Source organism: Phalangium opilio, unplaced genomic scaffold (genome assembly GCF_054372755.1).
Source record: "Phalangium opilio isolate 3A_F unplaced genomic scaffold, DU_Popi_V2 ptg000038l_1, whole genome shotgun sequence".
Classification (NCBI taxonomy): Eukaryota; Metazoa; Arthropoda; class Arachnida; order Opiliones; family Phalangiidae; genus Phalangium; species Phalangium opilio.
Window position 1 is genome coordinate 850,971 of NW_028324161.1, and position 14,054 is coordinate 865,024.

General features: G+C 43.9%; 16 non-coding genes across 16 annotated transcripts; all 16 read right to left on the bottom strand.

Annotated features, from left to right (window-relative positions):
• Position 1: 1 nt before the first annotated feature.
• TRNAF-GAA (transfer RNA phenylalanine (anticodon GAA)) lies at positions 2-74 on the bottom strand. The gene has a single exon. It is a non-coding gene; the product is annotated as a tRNA-Phe (tRNA).
• Positions 75-152: 78 nt separating this feature from the next.
• TRNAF-GAA (transfer RNA phenylalanine (anticodon GAA)) lies at positions 153-225 on the bottom strand. Its single transcript has one exon. It is a non-coding gene; the product is annotated as a tRNA-Phe (tRNA).
• Positions 226-454: 229 nt separating this feature from the next.
• On the bottom strand, positions 455-527 carry TRNAF-GAA (transfer RNA phenylalanine (anticodon GAA)). Its single transcript has one exon. It is a non-coding gene; the product is annotated as a tRNA-Phe (tRNA).
• Positions 528-753: 226 nt separating this feature from the next.
• On the bottom strand, positions 754-826 carry TRNAF-GAA (transfer RNA phenylalanine (anticodon GAA)). Its single transcript has one exon. It is a non-coding gene; the product is annotated as a tRNA-Phe (tRNA).
• A 531-nt stretch (positions 827-1,357) lies between these two features.
• Positions 1,358-1,430, bottom strand: TRNAF-GAA (transfer RNA phenylalanine (anticodon GAA)). The gene has a single exon. It is a non-coding gene; the product is annotated as a tRNA-Phe (tRNA).
• Positions 1,431-2,710: 1,280 nt separating this feature from the next.
• Positions 2,711-2,783, bottom strand: TRNAF-GAA (transfer RNA phenylalanine (anticodon GAA)). The gene has a single exon. It is a non-coding gene; the product is annotated as a tRNA-Phe (tRNA).
• A 680-nt stretch (positions 2,784-3,463) lies between these two features.
• Positions 3,464-3,536, bottom strand: TRNAF-GAA (transfer RNA phenylalanine (anticodon GAA)). The gene has a single exon. It is a non-coding gene; the product is annotated as a tRNA-Phe (tRNA).
• Positions 3,537-4,215: 679 nt separating this feature from the next.
• Positions 4,216-4,288, bottom strand: TRNAF-GAA (transfer RNA phenylalanine (anticodon GAA)). The gene has a single exon. It is a non-coding gene; the product is annotated as a tRNA-Phe (tRNA).
• Positions 4,289-5,568: 1,280 nt separating this feature from the next.
• TRNAF-GAA (transfer RNA phenylalanine (anticodon GAA)) lies at positions 5,569-5,641 on the bottom strand. Its single transcript has one exon. It is a non-coding gene; the product is annotated as a tRNA-Phe (tRNA).
• Positions 5,642-6,321: 680 nt separating this feature from the next.
• Positions 6,322-6,394, bottom strand: TRNAF-GAA (transfer RNA phenylalanine (anticodon GAA)). Its single transcript has one exon. It is a non-coding gene; the product is annotated as a tRNA-Phe (tRNA).
• Positions 6,395-7,224: 830 nt separating this feature from the next.
• On the bottom strand, positions 7,225-7,297 carry TRNAF-GAA (transfer RNA phenylalanine (anticodon GAA)). Its single transcript has one exon. It is a non-coding gene; the product is annotated as a tRNA-Phe (tRNA).
• A 2,333-nt stretch (positions 7,298-9,630) lies between these two features.
• TRNAF-GAA (transfer RNA phenylalanine (anticodon GAA)) lies at positions 9,631-9,703 on the bottom strand. The gene has a single exon. It is a non-coding gene; the product is annotated as a tRNA-Phe (tRNA).
• Positions 9,704-10,533: 830 nt separating this feature from the next.
• Positions 10,534-10,606, bottom strand: TRNAF-GAA (transfer RNA phenylalanine (anticodon GAA)). The gene has a single exon. It is a non-coding gene; the product is annotated as a tRNA-Phe (tRNA).
• A 77-nt stretch (positions 10,607-10,683) lies between these two features.
• On the bottom strand, positions 10,684-10,756 carry TRNAF-GAA (transfer RNA phenylalanine (anticodon GAA)). Its single transcript has one exon. It is a non-coding gene; the product is annotated as a tRNA-Phe (tRNA).
• A 78-nt stretch (positions 10,757-10,834) lies between these two features.
• Positions 10,835-10,907, bottom strand: TRNAF-GAA (transfer RNA phenylalanine (anticodon GAA)). The gene has a single exon. It is a non-coding gene; the product is annotated as a tRNA-Phe (tRNA).
• A 228-nt stretch (positions 10,908-11,135) lies between these two features.
• TRNAF-GAA (transfer RNA phenylalanine (anticodon GAA)) lies at positions 11,136-11,208 on the bottom strand. Its single transcript has one exon. It is a non-coding gene; the product is annotated as a tRNA-Phe (tRNA).
• Between the last annotated feature and the right edge of the window lie 2,846 nt (positions 11,209-14,054).

Sequence of the window (14,054 nt, forward strand, 5' to 3'; positions counted from 1 at the left end):
TTGCCGAAACCCGGGATCGAACCATGGACCTTTAGATCTTCAGTCTAACGCTCTCCCAACTGAGCTATTTCGGCTCTCTTTCATGCAAACAGGGAAACTTTACTGAAGCAAATAATTTACTTAAAGATACACGACCCAAAAACCACTCGTGTTGCCGAAACCCGGAATCGAACCAGGGACCTTTAGATCTTCAGTCTAACGCTCTCCCAACTGAGCTATTTCGGCTCTCTTTCGTCCAAACAGGGAAACTTTACTGAAGCAAATAATTTACTTTAAGATACACGACCCAAAAAGATTTCATATTGCCGAAACTCGGGATCGAACCAGGGACCTTTAGATCTTCAGTCTAACGCTCTCCCAACTGAGCTATTTCGGCTCTTTTTCACGCAACCAGGGAAACTTTGCATAAGAAAACAGTTTACTTTAATGTCTACGACCCAAAAGCCTTTCTTGTTGCCGAAACCAGGGATCGAACCAGGGACCTTTAGATCTTCAGTCTAACGCTCTCCCAACTGAGCCATTTCGGCTCTTTTTCACGCAACCAGGGACACTTTGCATAGGAAAACAGTTTACTTGAATGTATACTCCCAAAAGCCTTTCTTGTTGCCGAAATCCGGGCCCGAACCAGGGACCTTTAGAACTTCAGTCTAACGCTCTCCCAACTGAGCTATTTCGGCTCTTTTTCATGCAACCAGGAAACTTTCCTTTGGAAATAATTTATTTTAAGATACACGATCCAAAAAGATTTCATATTGCCGAAACCCGGGATCGAACCATGGACCTTTAGATCTTCAGTCTAACGCTCTCCCAACTGAGCTATTTCGGCTCTGTTTCATGCAAACAGGGAAACTTTACTGAAGCAAATAATTTACTTAAAGATACACGACCCAAAAACCACTCGTGTTGCCGAAACCCGGAATCGAACCAGGGACCTTTAGATCTTCAGTTCAACGCTCTCCCAAATGAGCTATTTCGGCTCTCTTTCGTGCAAACAGGGAAACTTTACTGAAGCAAATAATTTACTTTAAGATACACGATCCAAAAAGATTTCATATTGCCGAAACCCGGAATCGAACCAGGGACCTTTAGATCTTCAGTTCAACGCTCTCCCAAATGAGCTATTTCGGCTCTCTTCCGTGCAAACAGGGAAACTTTACTGAAGCAAATAATTTACTTTAAGATACACGATCCAAAAAGCTTTCATATTGCCGAAACCCGGGATCGAACCATGGACCTTTAGATCTTCAGTCTAACATTCTCCCAACTGAGCTATTTCGGCTCTCTTTCATGCAAAAAGGGAAACTTTACTGAAGCAAATAATTTAGTTAAAGATACACGACCCAAAAACCACTCGTGTTGCCGAAACCCGGGATCGAACCAGGGACCTTTAGATGTTCAGTCTAACGCTCTCCCAACTGAGCTATATCGGCTTTTTTTTCACGCAACCAGGAAACTTTCCTTTGGAAATAATTTACTTTAAGATACACGATCCAAAAAGATTTCATATTGCCGAAAGCCGGATCGAACCATGGACCTTTAGATCTTCAGTCTAACGATCTCCCAACTGAGCAATTTCGGCTCTCTTTCGTCCAAACAGGGAAACTTTACTGAAGCAAATATATTACTTTAAGATACACGATCCAAAAAGATTTCATATTGCCGAAACCCGGGAACGAACCAGGGACCTTTAAGTCTTCAGTCTAACGCTCTCCCAACTGAGCTATTTCGGCTCTTTTTCACGCAACCAGGGAAACTTTCATTTGGAAATAATTTACTTTAAGATACACGATCCAAAAAGATTTCATATTGCCGAAACCCGGGATCGAACCAGGGACCTTTAAGTCTTCAGTCTAATGCTCTCCCAACTGAGCTATTTCGGCTATTTTTCACGCAACCAGGGAAACTTTGCATAGGAAAACAGTTTAATTGAATGTATACGACCCAAAAGCCTTTCTTGTTGCCGAAACCCGGGCTCGAACCCGGGACCTTTAGAACTTCAGTCTAACGCTCTCCCAACTGAGCTATTTCGGCTCTTTTTCATGCAACCAGGGAAACTTTTCTTTGGAAATAATTTACTTTAAGATACACGATCCAAAAAGATTTCATATTGCCGAAACCCGGGAACGAACCAGGGACCTTTAAGTCTTCAGTCTAACGCTCTCCCAACTGAGCTATTTCGGCTCTTTTTCACGCAACCAGGGAAACTTTCATTTGGAAATAATTTACTTTAAGATACACGATCCAAAAAGATTTCATATTGCCGAAACCCGGGATCGAACCAGGGACCTTTAAGTCTTCAGTCTAATGCTCTCCCAACTGAGCTATTTCGGCTATTTTTCACGCAACCAGGGAAACTTTGCATAGGAAAACAGTTTAATTGAATGTATACGACCCAAAAGCCTTTCTTGTTGCCGAAACCCGGGCTCGAACCCGGGACCTTTAGAACTTCAGTCTAACGCTCTCCCAACTGAGCTATTTCGGCTCTTTTTCATGCAACCAGGGAAACTTTTCTTTGGAAATAATTTACTTTAAGATACACGACCCAAAAAGATTTCATATTGCCGAAACCCGGGATGGAACCAGGGACCTTTAGATCTTCAGTCTAACGCTCTCCCAACTGAGCTATTTCGGCTCTTTTTCACGCAACCAGGGAAACTTTGCATAGGAAAACAGTTTACTTTAATGTCTACGACCCAAAAGCCTTTCTTGTTGCCGAAACCCGGGCTCGAACCAGGGACCTTTAGAACTTCAGTCTAACGCTCTCCCAACTGAGCTATTTCGGCTCTTTTTCATGCAACCAGGAAACTTTCCTTTGGAAATAATTTATTTTAAGATACACGATCCAAAAAGATTTCATATTGCCGAAACCCGGGATCGAACCATGGACCTTTAGATCTTCAGGCTAACGCTCTCCCAATTGAGCTATTTCGGCTCTATTTCATGCAAACAGGGAAACTTTACTGAAGCAAATAATTTACTTAAAGATACACGACCCAAAAACCACTCGTGTTGCCGAAACCCGGGATCGAACCAGCGACCTTTAGATGTTCAGTCTAACGCTCTCCCAACTGAGCTATTTCGGCTCTCTTTCGTCCAAACAAGGAAACTTTACTGAAGCAAATAATTTACTTTAAGATACACGATCCAAAAAGATTTCATATTGCCGAAACCCGGGAACGAACCAGGGACCTTTAAGTCTTCAGTCTAACGCTCTCCCAACTGAGCTATTTCGGCTCTTTTTCACGCAACCAGGGAAATTTTGCATAGGAAAACAGTTTACTTGAATGTATACGACCCAAAAGCCTTTCTCGTTGCCGAAACCCGGGCTCGAACCTGGGACCTTTAGAACTTCAGTCTAACGCTCTCCCAACTGAGCTATTTCGGCTCTTTTTCACGCAACCAGGGAAACTTTGCATAAGAAAACAGTTTACTTTAATGTCTACGACCCAAAAGCCTTTCTTGTTGCCGAAACCAGGGATCGAACCAGGGACCTTTAGATCTTCAGTCTAATGCTCTCCCAACTGAGCCATTTCGGCTCTTTTTCACGCAACCAGGGACACTTTGCATAGGAAAACAGTTTACTTGAATGTATACTCCCAAAAGCCTTTCTTGTTGCCGAAATCCGGGCCCGAACCAGGGACCTTTAGAACTTCAGTCTAACGCTCTCCCAACTGAGCTATTTCGGCTCTTTTTCATGCAACCAGGAAACTTTCCTTTGGAAATAATTTATTTTAAGATACACGATCCAAAAAGATTTCATATTGCCGAAACCCGGTATCGAACCATGGACCTTTAGATCTTCAGTCTAACGCTCTCCCAACTGAGCTATTTCGGCTCTGTTTCATGCAAACAGGGAAACTTTACTGAAGCAAATAATTTACTTAAAGATACACGACCCAAAAACCATTCGTGTTGCCGAAACCCGGAATCGAACCAGTTACCTTTAGATCTTCAGTTCAACGCTCTCCCAAATGAGCTATTTCGGCTCTCTTTCGTGCAAACAGGGAAACTTTACTGAAGCAAATAATTTACTTTAAGATACACGATCCAAAAAGCTTTCATATTGCCGAAACCCGGGATCGAACCATGGACCTTTAGATCTTCAGTCTAACATTCTCCCAACTGAGCTATTTCGGCTCTCTTTCATGCAAAAAGGGAAACTTTACTGAAGCAAATAATTTAGTTAAAGATACACGACCCAAAAACCACTCGTGTTGCCGAAACCCGGGATCGAACCAGGGACCTTTAGATGTTCAGTCTAACGCTCTCCCAACTGAGCTATATCGGCTTTTTTTTCACGCAACCAGGAAACTTTCCTTTGGAAATAATTTACTTTAAGATACACGATCCAAAAAGATTTCATATTGCCGAAAGCCGGATCGAACCATGGACCTTTAGATCTTCAGTCTAACGATCTCCCAACTGAGCAATTTCGGCTCTCTTTCGTCCAAACAGGGAAACTTTACTGAAGCAAATATATTACTTTAAGATACACGATCCAAAAAGATTTCATATTGCCGAAACCCGGGAACGAACCAGGGACCTTTAAGTCTTCAGTCTAACGCTCTCCCAACTGAGCTATTTCGGCTCTTTTTCACGCAACCAGGGAAACTTTCATTTGGAAATAATTTACTTTAAGATACACGATCCAAAAAGATTTCATATTGCCGAAACCCGGGATCGAACCAGGGACCTTTAAGTCTTCAGTCTAATGCTCTCCCAACTGAGCTATTTCGGCTATTTTTCACGCAACCAGGGAAACTTTGCATAGGAAAACAGTTTAATTGAATGTATACGACCCAAAAGCCTTTCTTGTTGCCGAAACCCGGGCTCGAACCCGGGACCTTTAGAACTTCAGTCTAACGCTCTCCCAACTGAGCTATTTCGGCTCTTTTTCATGCAACCAGGGAAACTTTTCTTTGGAAATAATTTACTTTAAGATACACGATCCAAAAAGATTTCATATTGCCGAAACCCGGGAACGAACCAGGGACCTTTAAGTCTTCAGTCTAACGCTCTCCCAACTGAGCTATTTCGGCTCTTTTTCACGCAACCAGGGAAACTTTCATTTGGAAATAATTTACTTTAAGATACACGATCCAAAAAGATTTCATATTGCCGAAACCCGGGATCGAACCAGGGACCTTTAAGTCTTCAGTCTAATGCTCTCCCAACTGAGCTATTTCGGCTATTTTTCACGCAACCAGGGAAACTTTGCATAGGAAAACAGTTTAATTGAATGTATACGACCCAAAAGCCTTTCTTGTTGCCGAAACCCGGGCTCGAACCCGGGACCTTTAGAACTTCAGTCTAACGCTCTCCCAACTGAGCTATTTCGGCTCTTTTTCATGCAACCAGGGAAACTTTTCTTTGGAAATAATTTACTTTAAGATACACGACCCAAAAAGATTTCATATTGCCGAAACCCGGGATGGAACCAGGGACCTTTAGATCTTCAGTCTAACGCTCTCCCAACTGAGCTATTTCGGCTCTTTTTCACGCAACCAGGGAAACTTTGCATAGGAAAACAGTTTACTTTAATGTCTACGACCCAAAAGCCTTTCTTGTTGCCGAAACCCGGGCTCGAACCAGGGACCTTTAGAACTTCAGTCTAACGCTCTCCCAACTGAGCTATTTCGGCTCTTTTTCATGCAACCAGGAAACTTTCCTTTGGAAATAATTTATTTTAAGATACACGATCCAAAAAGATTTCATATTGCCGAAACCCGGGATCGAACCATGGACCTTTAGATCTTCAGGCTAACGCTCTCCCAATTGAGCTATTTCGGCTCTATTTCATGCAAACAGGGAAACTTTACTGAAGCAAATAATTTACTTAAAGATACACGACCCAAAAAACACTCGTGTTGCCGAAACCCGGGATCGAACCAGCGACCTTTAGATGTTCAGTCTAACGCTCTCCCAACTGAGCTATTTCGGCTCTCTTTCGTCCAAACAAGGAAACTTTACTGAAGCAAATAATTTACTTTAAGATACACGATCCAAAAAGATTTCATATTGCCGAAACCCGGGAACGAACCAGGGACCTTTAAGTCTTCAGTCTAACGCTCTCCCAACTGAGCTATTTCGGCTCTTTTTCACGCAACCAGGGAAATTTTGCATAGGAAAACAGTTTACTTGAATGTATACGACCCAAAAGCCTTTCTCGTTGCCGAAACCCGGGCTCGAACCTGGGACCTTTAGAACTTCAGTCTAACGCTCTCCCAACTGAGCTATTTCGGCTCTTTTTCACGCAACCAGGGAAACTTTGCATAAGAAAACAGTTAACTTTAATGTCTACGACCCAAAAGCCTTTCTTGTTGCCGAAACCAGGGATCGAACCAGGGACCTTTAGATCTTCAGTCTAATGCTCTCCCAACTGAGCCATTTCGGCTCTTTTTCACGCAACCAGGGACACTTTGCATAGGAAAACAGTTTACTTGAATGTATACTCCCAAAAGCCTTTCTTGTTGCCGAAATCCGGGCCCGAACCAGGGACCTTTAGAACTTCAGTCTAACGCTCTCCCAACTGAGCTATTTCGGCTCTTTTTCATGCAACCAGGAAACTTTCCTTTGGAAATAATTTATTTTAAGATACACGATCCAAAAAGATTTCATATTGCCGAAACCCGGTATCGAACCATGGACCTTTAGATCTTCAGTCTAACGCTCTCCCAACTGAGCTATTTCGGCTCTGTTTCATGCAAACAGGGAAACTTTACTGAAGCAAATAATTTACTTAAAGATACACGACCCAAAAACCATTCGTGTTGCCGAAACCCGGAATCGAACCAGGGACCTTTAGATCTTCAGTTCAACGCTCTCCCAAATGAGCTATTTCGGCTCTCTTTCGTGCAAACAGGGAAACTTTACTGAAGCAAATAATTTACTTTAAGATACACGATCCAAAAAGATTTCATATTGCCGAAACCCGGAATCGAACCAGGGACCTTTAGATCTTCAGTTCAACGCTCTCCCAAATGAGCTATTTCGGCTCTCTTTCGTGCAAAAAGGGAAACTTTACTGAAGCAAATAATTTACTTTAAGATACACGATCCAAAAAGCTTTCATATTGCCGAAACCCGGGATCGAACCATGGACCTTTAGATCTTCAGTCTAACATTCTCCCAACTGAGCTATTTCGGCTCTCTTTCATGCAAAAAGGGAAACTTTACTGAAGCAAATAATTTAGTTAAAGATACACGACCCAAAAACCACTCGTGTTGCCGAAACCCGGGATCGAACCAGGGACCTTTAGATGTTCAGTCTAACGCTCTCCCAACTGAGCTATATCGGCTTTTTTTTCACGGAACCAGGAAACTTTCCTTTGGAAATAATTTACTTTAAGATACACGATCCAAAAAGATTTCATATTGCCGAAAGCCGGATCGAACCATGGACCTTTAGATCTTCAGTCTAACGATCTCCCAACTGAGCTATTTCGGCTCTCTTTCGTCCAAACAGGGAAACTTTACTGAAGCAAATATATAACTTTAAGATACACGATCCAAAAAGATTTCATATTGCCGAAACCCGGGAACGAACCAGGGACCTTTAAGTCTTCAGTCTAACGCTCTCCCAACTGAGCTATTTCGGCTCTTTTTCACGCAACCAGGGAAACTTTCATTTGGAAATAATTTACTTTAAGATACACGATCCAAAAAGATTTCATATTGCCGAAACCCGGGATCGAACCAGGGACCTTTAAGTCTTCAGTCTAATGCTCTCCCAACTGAGCTATTTCGGCTATTTTTCACGCAACCAGGGAAACTTTGCATAGGAAAACAGTTTAATTGAATGTATACGACCCAAAAGCCTTTCTTGTTGCCGAAACCCGGGCTCGAACCCGGGACCTTTAGAACTTCAGTCTAACGCTCTCCCAACTGAGCTATTTCGGCTCTTTTTCATGCAACCAGGGAAACTTTTCTTTGGAAATAATTTACTTTAAGATACACGACCCAAAAAGATTTCATATTGCCGAAACCCGAGATTGAACCAGGGACCTTTAGATCTTCAGTCTAACGCTCTCCCAACTGAGCTATTTCGGCTCTTTTTCACGCAACCAGGGAAACTTTGCATAGGAAAACAGTTTACTTTAATGTCTACGACCCAAAAGCCTTTCTTGTTGCCGAATCCCGGGCTCGAACCAGGGACCTTTAGAACTTCAGTCTAACGCTCTCCCAACTGAGCTATTTCGGCTCTTTTTCATGCAACCAGGAAACTTTCCTTTGGAAATAATTTATTTTAAGATACACGATCCAAAAAGATTTCATATTGCCGAAACCCGGGATCGAACCATGGACCTTTAGATCTTCAGTCTAACGCTCTCCCAATTGAGCTATTTCGGCTCTATTTCATGCAAACAGGGAAACTTTACTGAAGCAAATAATTTACTTAAAGATACACGACCCAAAAACCACTCGTGTTGCCGAAACCCGGGAACGAACCAGGGACCTTTAAGTCTTCAGTCTAACGCTCTCCCAACTGAGCTATTTCGGCTCTTTTTCACGCAACCAGGGAAATTTTGCATAGGAAAACAGTTTAATTGAATGTATACGACCCAAAAGCCTTTCTTGTTGCCGAAACCCGGGCTCGAACCCGGGACCTTTAGAACTTCAGTCTAACGCTCTCCCAACTGAGCTATTTCGGCTCTTTTTCATGCAACCAGGGAAACTTTTCTTTGGAAATAATTTACTTTAAGATACACGACCCAAAAAGATTTCATATTGCCGAAACCCGGGATGGAACCAGGGACCTTTAGATCTTCAGTCTAACGCTCTCCCAACTGAGCTATTTCGGCTCTTTTTCACGCAACCAGGGAAACTTTGCATAGGAAAACAGTTTACTTTAATGTCTACGACCCAAAAGCCTTTCTTGTTGCCGAATCCCGGGCTCGAACCAGGGACCTTTAGAACTTCAGTCTAACGCTCTCCCAACTGAGCTATTTCGGCTCTTTTTCATGCAACCAGGAAACTTTCCTTTGGAAATAATTTATTTTAAGATACACGATCCAAAAAGATTTCATATTGCCGAAACCCGGGATCGAACCATGGACCTTTAGATCTTCAGTCTAACGCTCTCCCAATTGAGCTATTTCGGCTCTATTTCATGCAAACAGGGAAACTTTACTGAAGCAAATAATTTACTTAAAGATACACGACCCAAAAACCACTCGTGTTGCCGAAACCCGGGAACGAACCAGGGACCTTTAAGTCTTCAGTCTAACGCTCTCCCAACTGAGCTATTTCGGCTCTTTTTCACGCAACCAGGGAAATTTTGCATAGGAAAACAGTTTACTTGAATGTATACGACCCAAAAGCCTTTCTCGTTGCCGAAACCCGGGCTCGAACCTGGGACCTTTAGAACTTCAGTCTAACGCTCTCCCAACTGAGCTATTTCGGCTCTTTTTCATGCAACCAGGGAAACTTTCCTTTGGAAATAATTTACTTTAAGATACACGACCCAAAAAGATTTCATATTGCCGAAACCCGGGATCGAACCAGGGACCTTTAGATCTTCAGTCTAACGCTCTCCCAACTGAGCTAATTCGGCTCTTTTTTCTGCAACCAGGGAAACTTTGCATAGGAAAACAGTTTACTTTAATGTATACGACCCAAAAGCCTTTCTTGTTGCCGAAACCCGGGATCGAACCAGGGACCTTTAGATCTTCAGTCTAACGCTCTCCCAACTGAGCTATTTCGGCTCTTTTTCACGCAACCAGGGAAACTTTGCATAGGAAAACAGTTTACTTTAATGTCTACGACCCAAAAGCCTTTCTTGTTGCCGAATCCCGGGCTCGAACCAGGGACCTTTAGAACTTCAGTCTAACGCTCTCCCAACTGAGCTATTTCGGCTCTTTTTCATGCAACCAGGAAACTTTCCTTTGGAAATAATTTATTTTAAGATACACGATCCAAAAAGATTTCATATTGCCGAAACCCGGGATCGAACCATGGACCTTTAGATCTTCAGTCTAACGCTCTCCCAATTGAGCTATTTCGGCTCTATTTCATGCAAACAGGGAAACTTTACTGAAGCAAATAATTTACTTAAAGATACACGACCCAAAAACCACTCGTGTTGCCGAAACCCGGGAACGAACCAGGGACCTTTAAGTCTTCAGTCTAACGCTCTCCCAACTGAGCTATTTCGGCTCTTTTTCACGCAACCAGGGAAATTTTGCATAGGAAAACAGTTTACTTGAATGTATACGACCCAAAAGCCTTTCTCGTTGCCGAAACCCGGGCTCGAACCTGGGACCTTTAGAACTTCAGTCTAACGCTCTCCCAACTGAGCTATTTCGGCTCTTTTTCATGCAACCAGGGAAACTTTCCTTTGGAAATAATTTACTTTAAGATACACGACCCAAAAAGATTTCATATTGCCGAAACCCGGGATCGAACCAGGGACCTTTAGATCTTCAGTCTAACGCTCTCCCAACTGAGCTAATTCGGCTCTTTTTTCTGCAACCAGGGAAACTTTGCATAGGAAAACAGTTTACTTTAATGTATACGACCCAAAAGCCTTTCTTGTTGCCGAAACCCGGGATCGAACCAGGGACCTTTAAATCTTCAGTCTAACGCTCTACCAACTGAGCTATTTCGGCTCTTTTCACGCAACCAGGGAAACTTTGCTTGGGAAAACAGTTTGCTTTAATGTATACGAACCATGAGCCTTTCTTGTTGCCGAAACCCGGGATCGAACCAGGGACCTTTAGATCTTCAGTCTAACGCTCTCCCAACTGAGCTATTTCGGCTCTTTTTCCTGCAACCAGGGAAACTTTGCATAGGAAAACATTTTACTTTAATGTATAGGACCCAAAAGCCTTTCATGTTGCCGAAACCCGGGATCGAACCAGGGACCTTTAGATCTTCAGTCTAACGCCCTCCCAACTGAGCTATTTCGGCTTTTTTTCATGCAACCAAGGAAACTTTCATTTGGAAATAATTTACTTTAAGATACACGATCCAAAAAGATTTCATATTGCCGAAACCCGGGATCGAACAAGGGACCTTTTGATCTTCAGTCTAACGCTCTCCCAACTGAGCTATTTCGGCTCTTTTTCACGCAACCAGGGAAACTTTGCATAGGAAAATAGTTTACTTGAATGTATACGACCTAAAAGCCTTTCTTGTTGCCGAAACCCGGGCTCGAACCAGGGACCTTTAGAACTTCAGTCTAACGCTCTCCCAACTGAGCTATTTCGGCTCTTGTTCATGCAACCAGGGAAACTTTCCTTTGGAAATAATTTACTTTAAGATACACGACCCAAAAAGATTTCATATGGCCGAAACCGGGATCGAACCAGGGACCTTTAGATCTTCAGTCTAACGCTCTCCCAACTGAGGTATTTCGGCTCTTTTTCACGCAACCAGGGAAACTTTGCATAGGAAAACAGTTTACTTTAATGTATACGACCCAAAAGCTTTTCTTGTTGCCGAAACCCGGGATCGAACCAGGGACCTTTAGATCTTCAGTCTAACGCTCTCCCAACTGAGCTCTTTCGGCAGACCTCACTCATCCAGACCTTGCCCTGCTCGAAACACCACATGCTTGAAGTGCAATGCTCGTGGTCACTGGGCTTCCGTCTGTCGGTCTACTAATGCCTTAGAAGCCAGTGACGCGCCCCATGACGATTATGTCGACTCGGACACCGACGCTCACCCGGGCTATGATTATGAGGGTGACCATGACCATGCCCCTTCCGATTATCTAAGTTATGGCCTCACCCTCCATCCACAGGTTTCACAAGACGGAAACCTTACGGTACATACCGTTCAATCACGGTACGAGTCTGATGAGCTCTATGACGAGATTTATATCTATAATCAACCAACCACGTTCAAGGTCGACACTGGCTCAGAAGTGAACATTATCACGAAAGCCATTTACGATGCCTTACCACACCAACCGTCGTTGCACATGCCAAAGCACCGCGTTACGTCATATTCTGGTCACACTGTTCCCATTACGAGGATGACGAGCCTCCCGTGCACCTCTCACACTGCTGCCTGCTCCTGTCAATTTTATGTCACCGATGAGGACCGCACTCCTATATTGGGCGCCCAAGCTTCGCTCGCCCTTGGGCTTATCAATCACATCGACCGACCCCTTGGTCCCCCGCCTCGACTTCAGACGATGGAACTGCGCACTCAGGGTGACGACGACACCTTCACTCCGGCTGCAGTCATGGCGCAGTATCCCATGCTTTTTGACACCTTAGGCCAACTTCCAGGACGCCACTATATCGAAACACTGCCGAATGTCACGCCATCCATCTCCGCAGCCCATCATATACCTCTCCATTATCGTACCCAGACCCAACATGTGCTTTCTCGTATGCAAAAGGAGGGCATTATTGTCCCAGTCTCTGAACCGACAGAATGGGTACACCCTATGGTGGTGGTACCCAAACCGGATGGCACGGTACGCATCTGCCTGGATCCCCGCAAACAAAATCTGGCCATAAAGCGCCGACCCTATCCGCTGCCAACGCCAAAAGAAATATTTGCGGAACAACAGGGCTCGAATATTTTCACGGTCCTCGATGCCAAAAGCGTTTTCTGGCAAATTGTGTTGACTGAAGACAGCTCGAGGCTGTGCACCTTTGCCACGCCTTGGGGTCGATTCCGCTATACGAGGCTGCCATATGGAATCGTCACGGCCACAGAATACTTTCAATGTGTCATGCGCACCATATATCCAACTTCGGAGTTCCCCAATGTACACATTTCGACCGATGACTTTCTTATCGCCTCAGTTGATGTTGCCTCCAACGCCCGGATGTTGTTGCAGGTTTTGGAGCGCGCCAAGGAACACGGCCTCCAGTTTAGCTCATCCAAAATCCATATTGCGATACCCCAGATCACGTACTTAGGTCATGTCATAAGTGCACGTGGCGTACACGTGGATCCCAAAAAAGTCAAGGCCATCTGCTCATTACCACCCCCCGCGGACAAGAAGGCTCTCCAACGGTTCTTGGGGATGATCAATTATGTGGCCAAATTCTTACCAGAGGCAACGTCTGATACGGCACCACTCAGGCTCCTGTTAAAACCAGAAATAGCGTTCGTGTGGGAATCCCATCACCAATCACACTATGATCACATCAAAGCCCTCTTATCTACCACACCAGTCTTCGCCTTCTACAATCCGGCCAGGCCAAGTGTCATCTCTGTGGATGCCAGTCAGAGTGTCATCGGAGCGGCTTTGCTACAGGATTCCCATCCAGTCGAATACACGTCGACAGCCTTCACACCAACACAGCGTCGCTATTCGCAAATCGAAAAGGAACTGCTGGGTGTAGTGTTTGCGTGCAACCACTACCATTTCTACATCACAGGCGCTACAGCTACGGTGCAAACTGACCATAAACCAATCATCGCGATTGTTAAGGATTTGATTAAGCGAAGCAACGTGATAATATTGAAACATTTATTACTGATAAAAGATTACACGCGTGGTATTGATTCTAAGTTGTCATGTTTGTATCTCCGGCCGAGCTGCCGTCGTCGTTAACTTCACTCCACATGAAAGTTCGCTTATCACATATTTCCTTATCAGTACTGTCTATTATGTCTATTATGAACCTATCGGTTATGTCTATTATTAGTCTATTATTTAAGGTCTATTATGATCCCAACATCATTTCCCCCTTTTCTTTCTTTTTTTTATTATCTATAAACTAAATATCGCGCACGGTTTATGTATGCGAGTCGAGCGTCTTGGTCCGGTATCTATGTCGTGATGGATATGGGTTGTCGGCTCGCTTGGTTTTTTTGGATTTAGCGACGTTGCTGGCCCGTGACAGTTTGCAATAGTTTCTGTCCCACTAGCTGCATTTCCTGATGTGTTTGGTTGAATGGTTCCGCCGATACGGTGTCCATGATCTAAATTGTATGTTATATGGGTCGTGGTGTCCTCATCAGAATCCATTCGATTGAGGGGTGATAGTGATGTAGTATGACTAGGCATAGGTGGACCCTCTTCCTCTTCAGATCGGATGGATCCTTGAAAACGTAATTGATTTACGTGCCGGCGGATGGTCGCTCCAG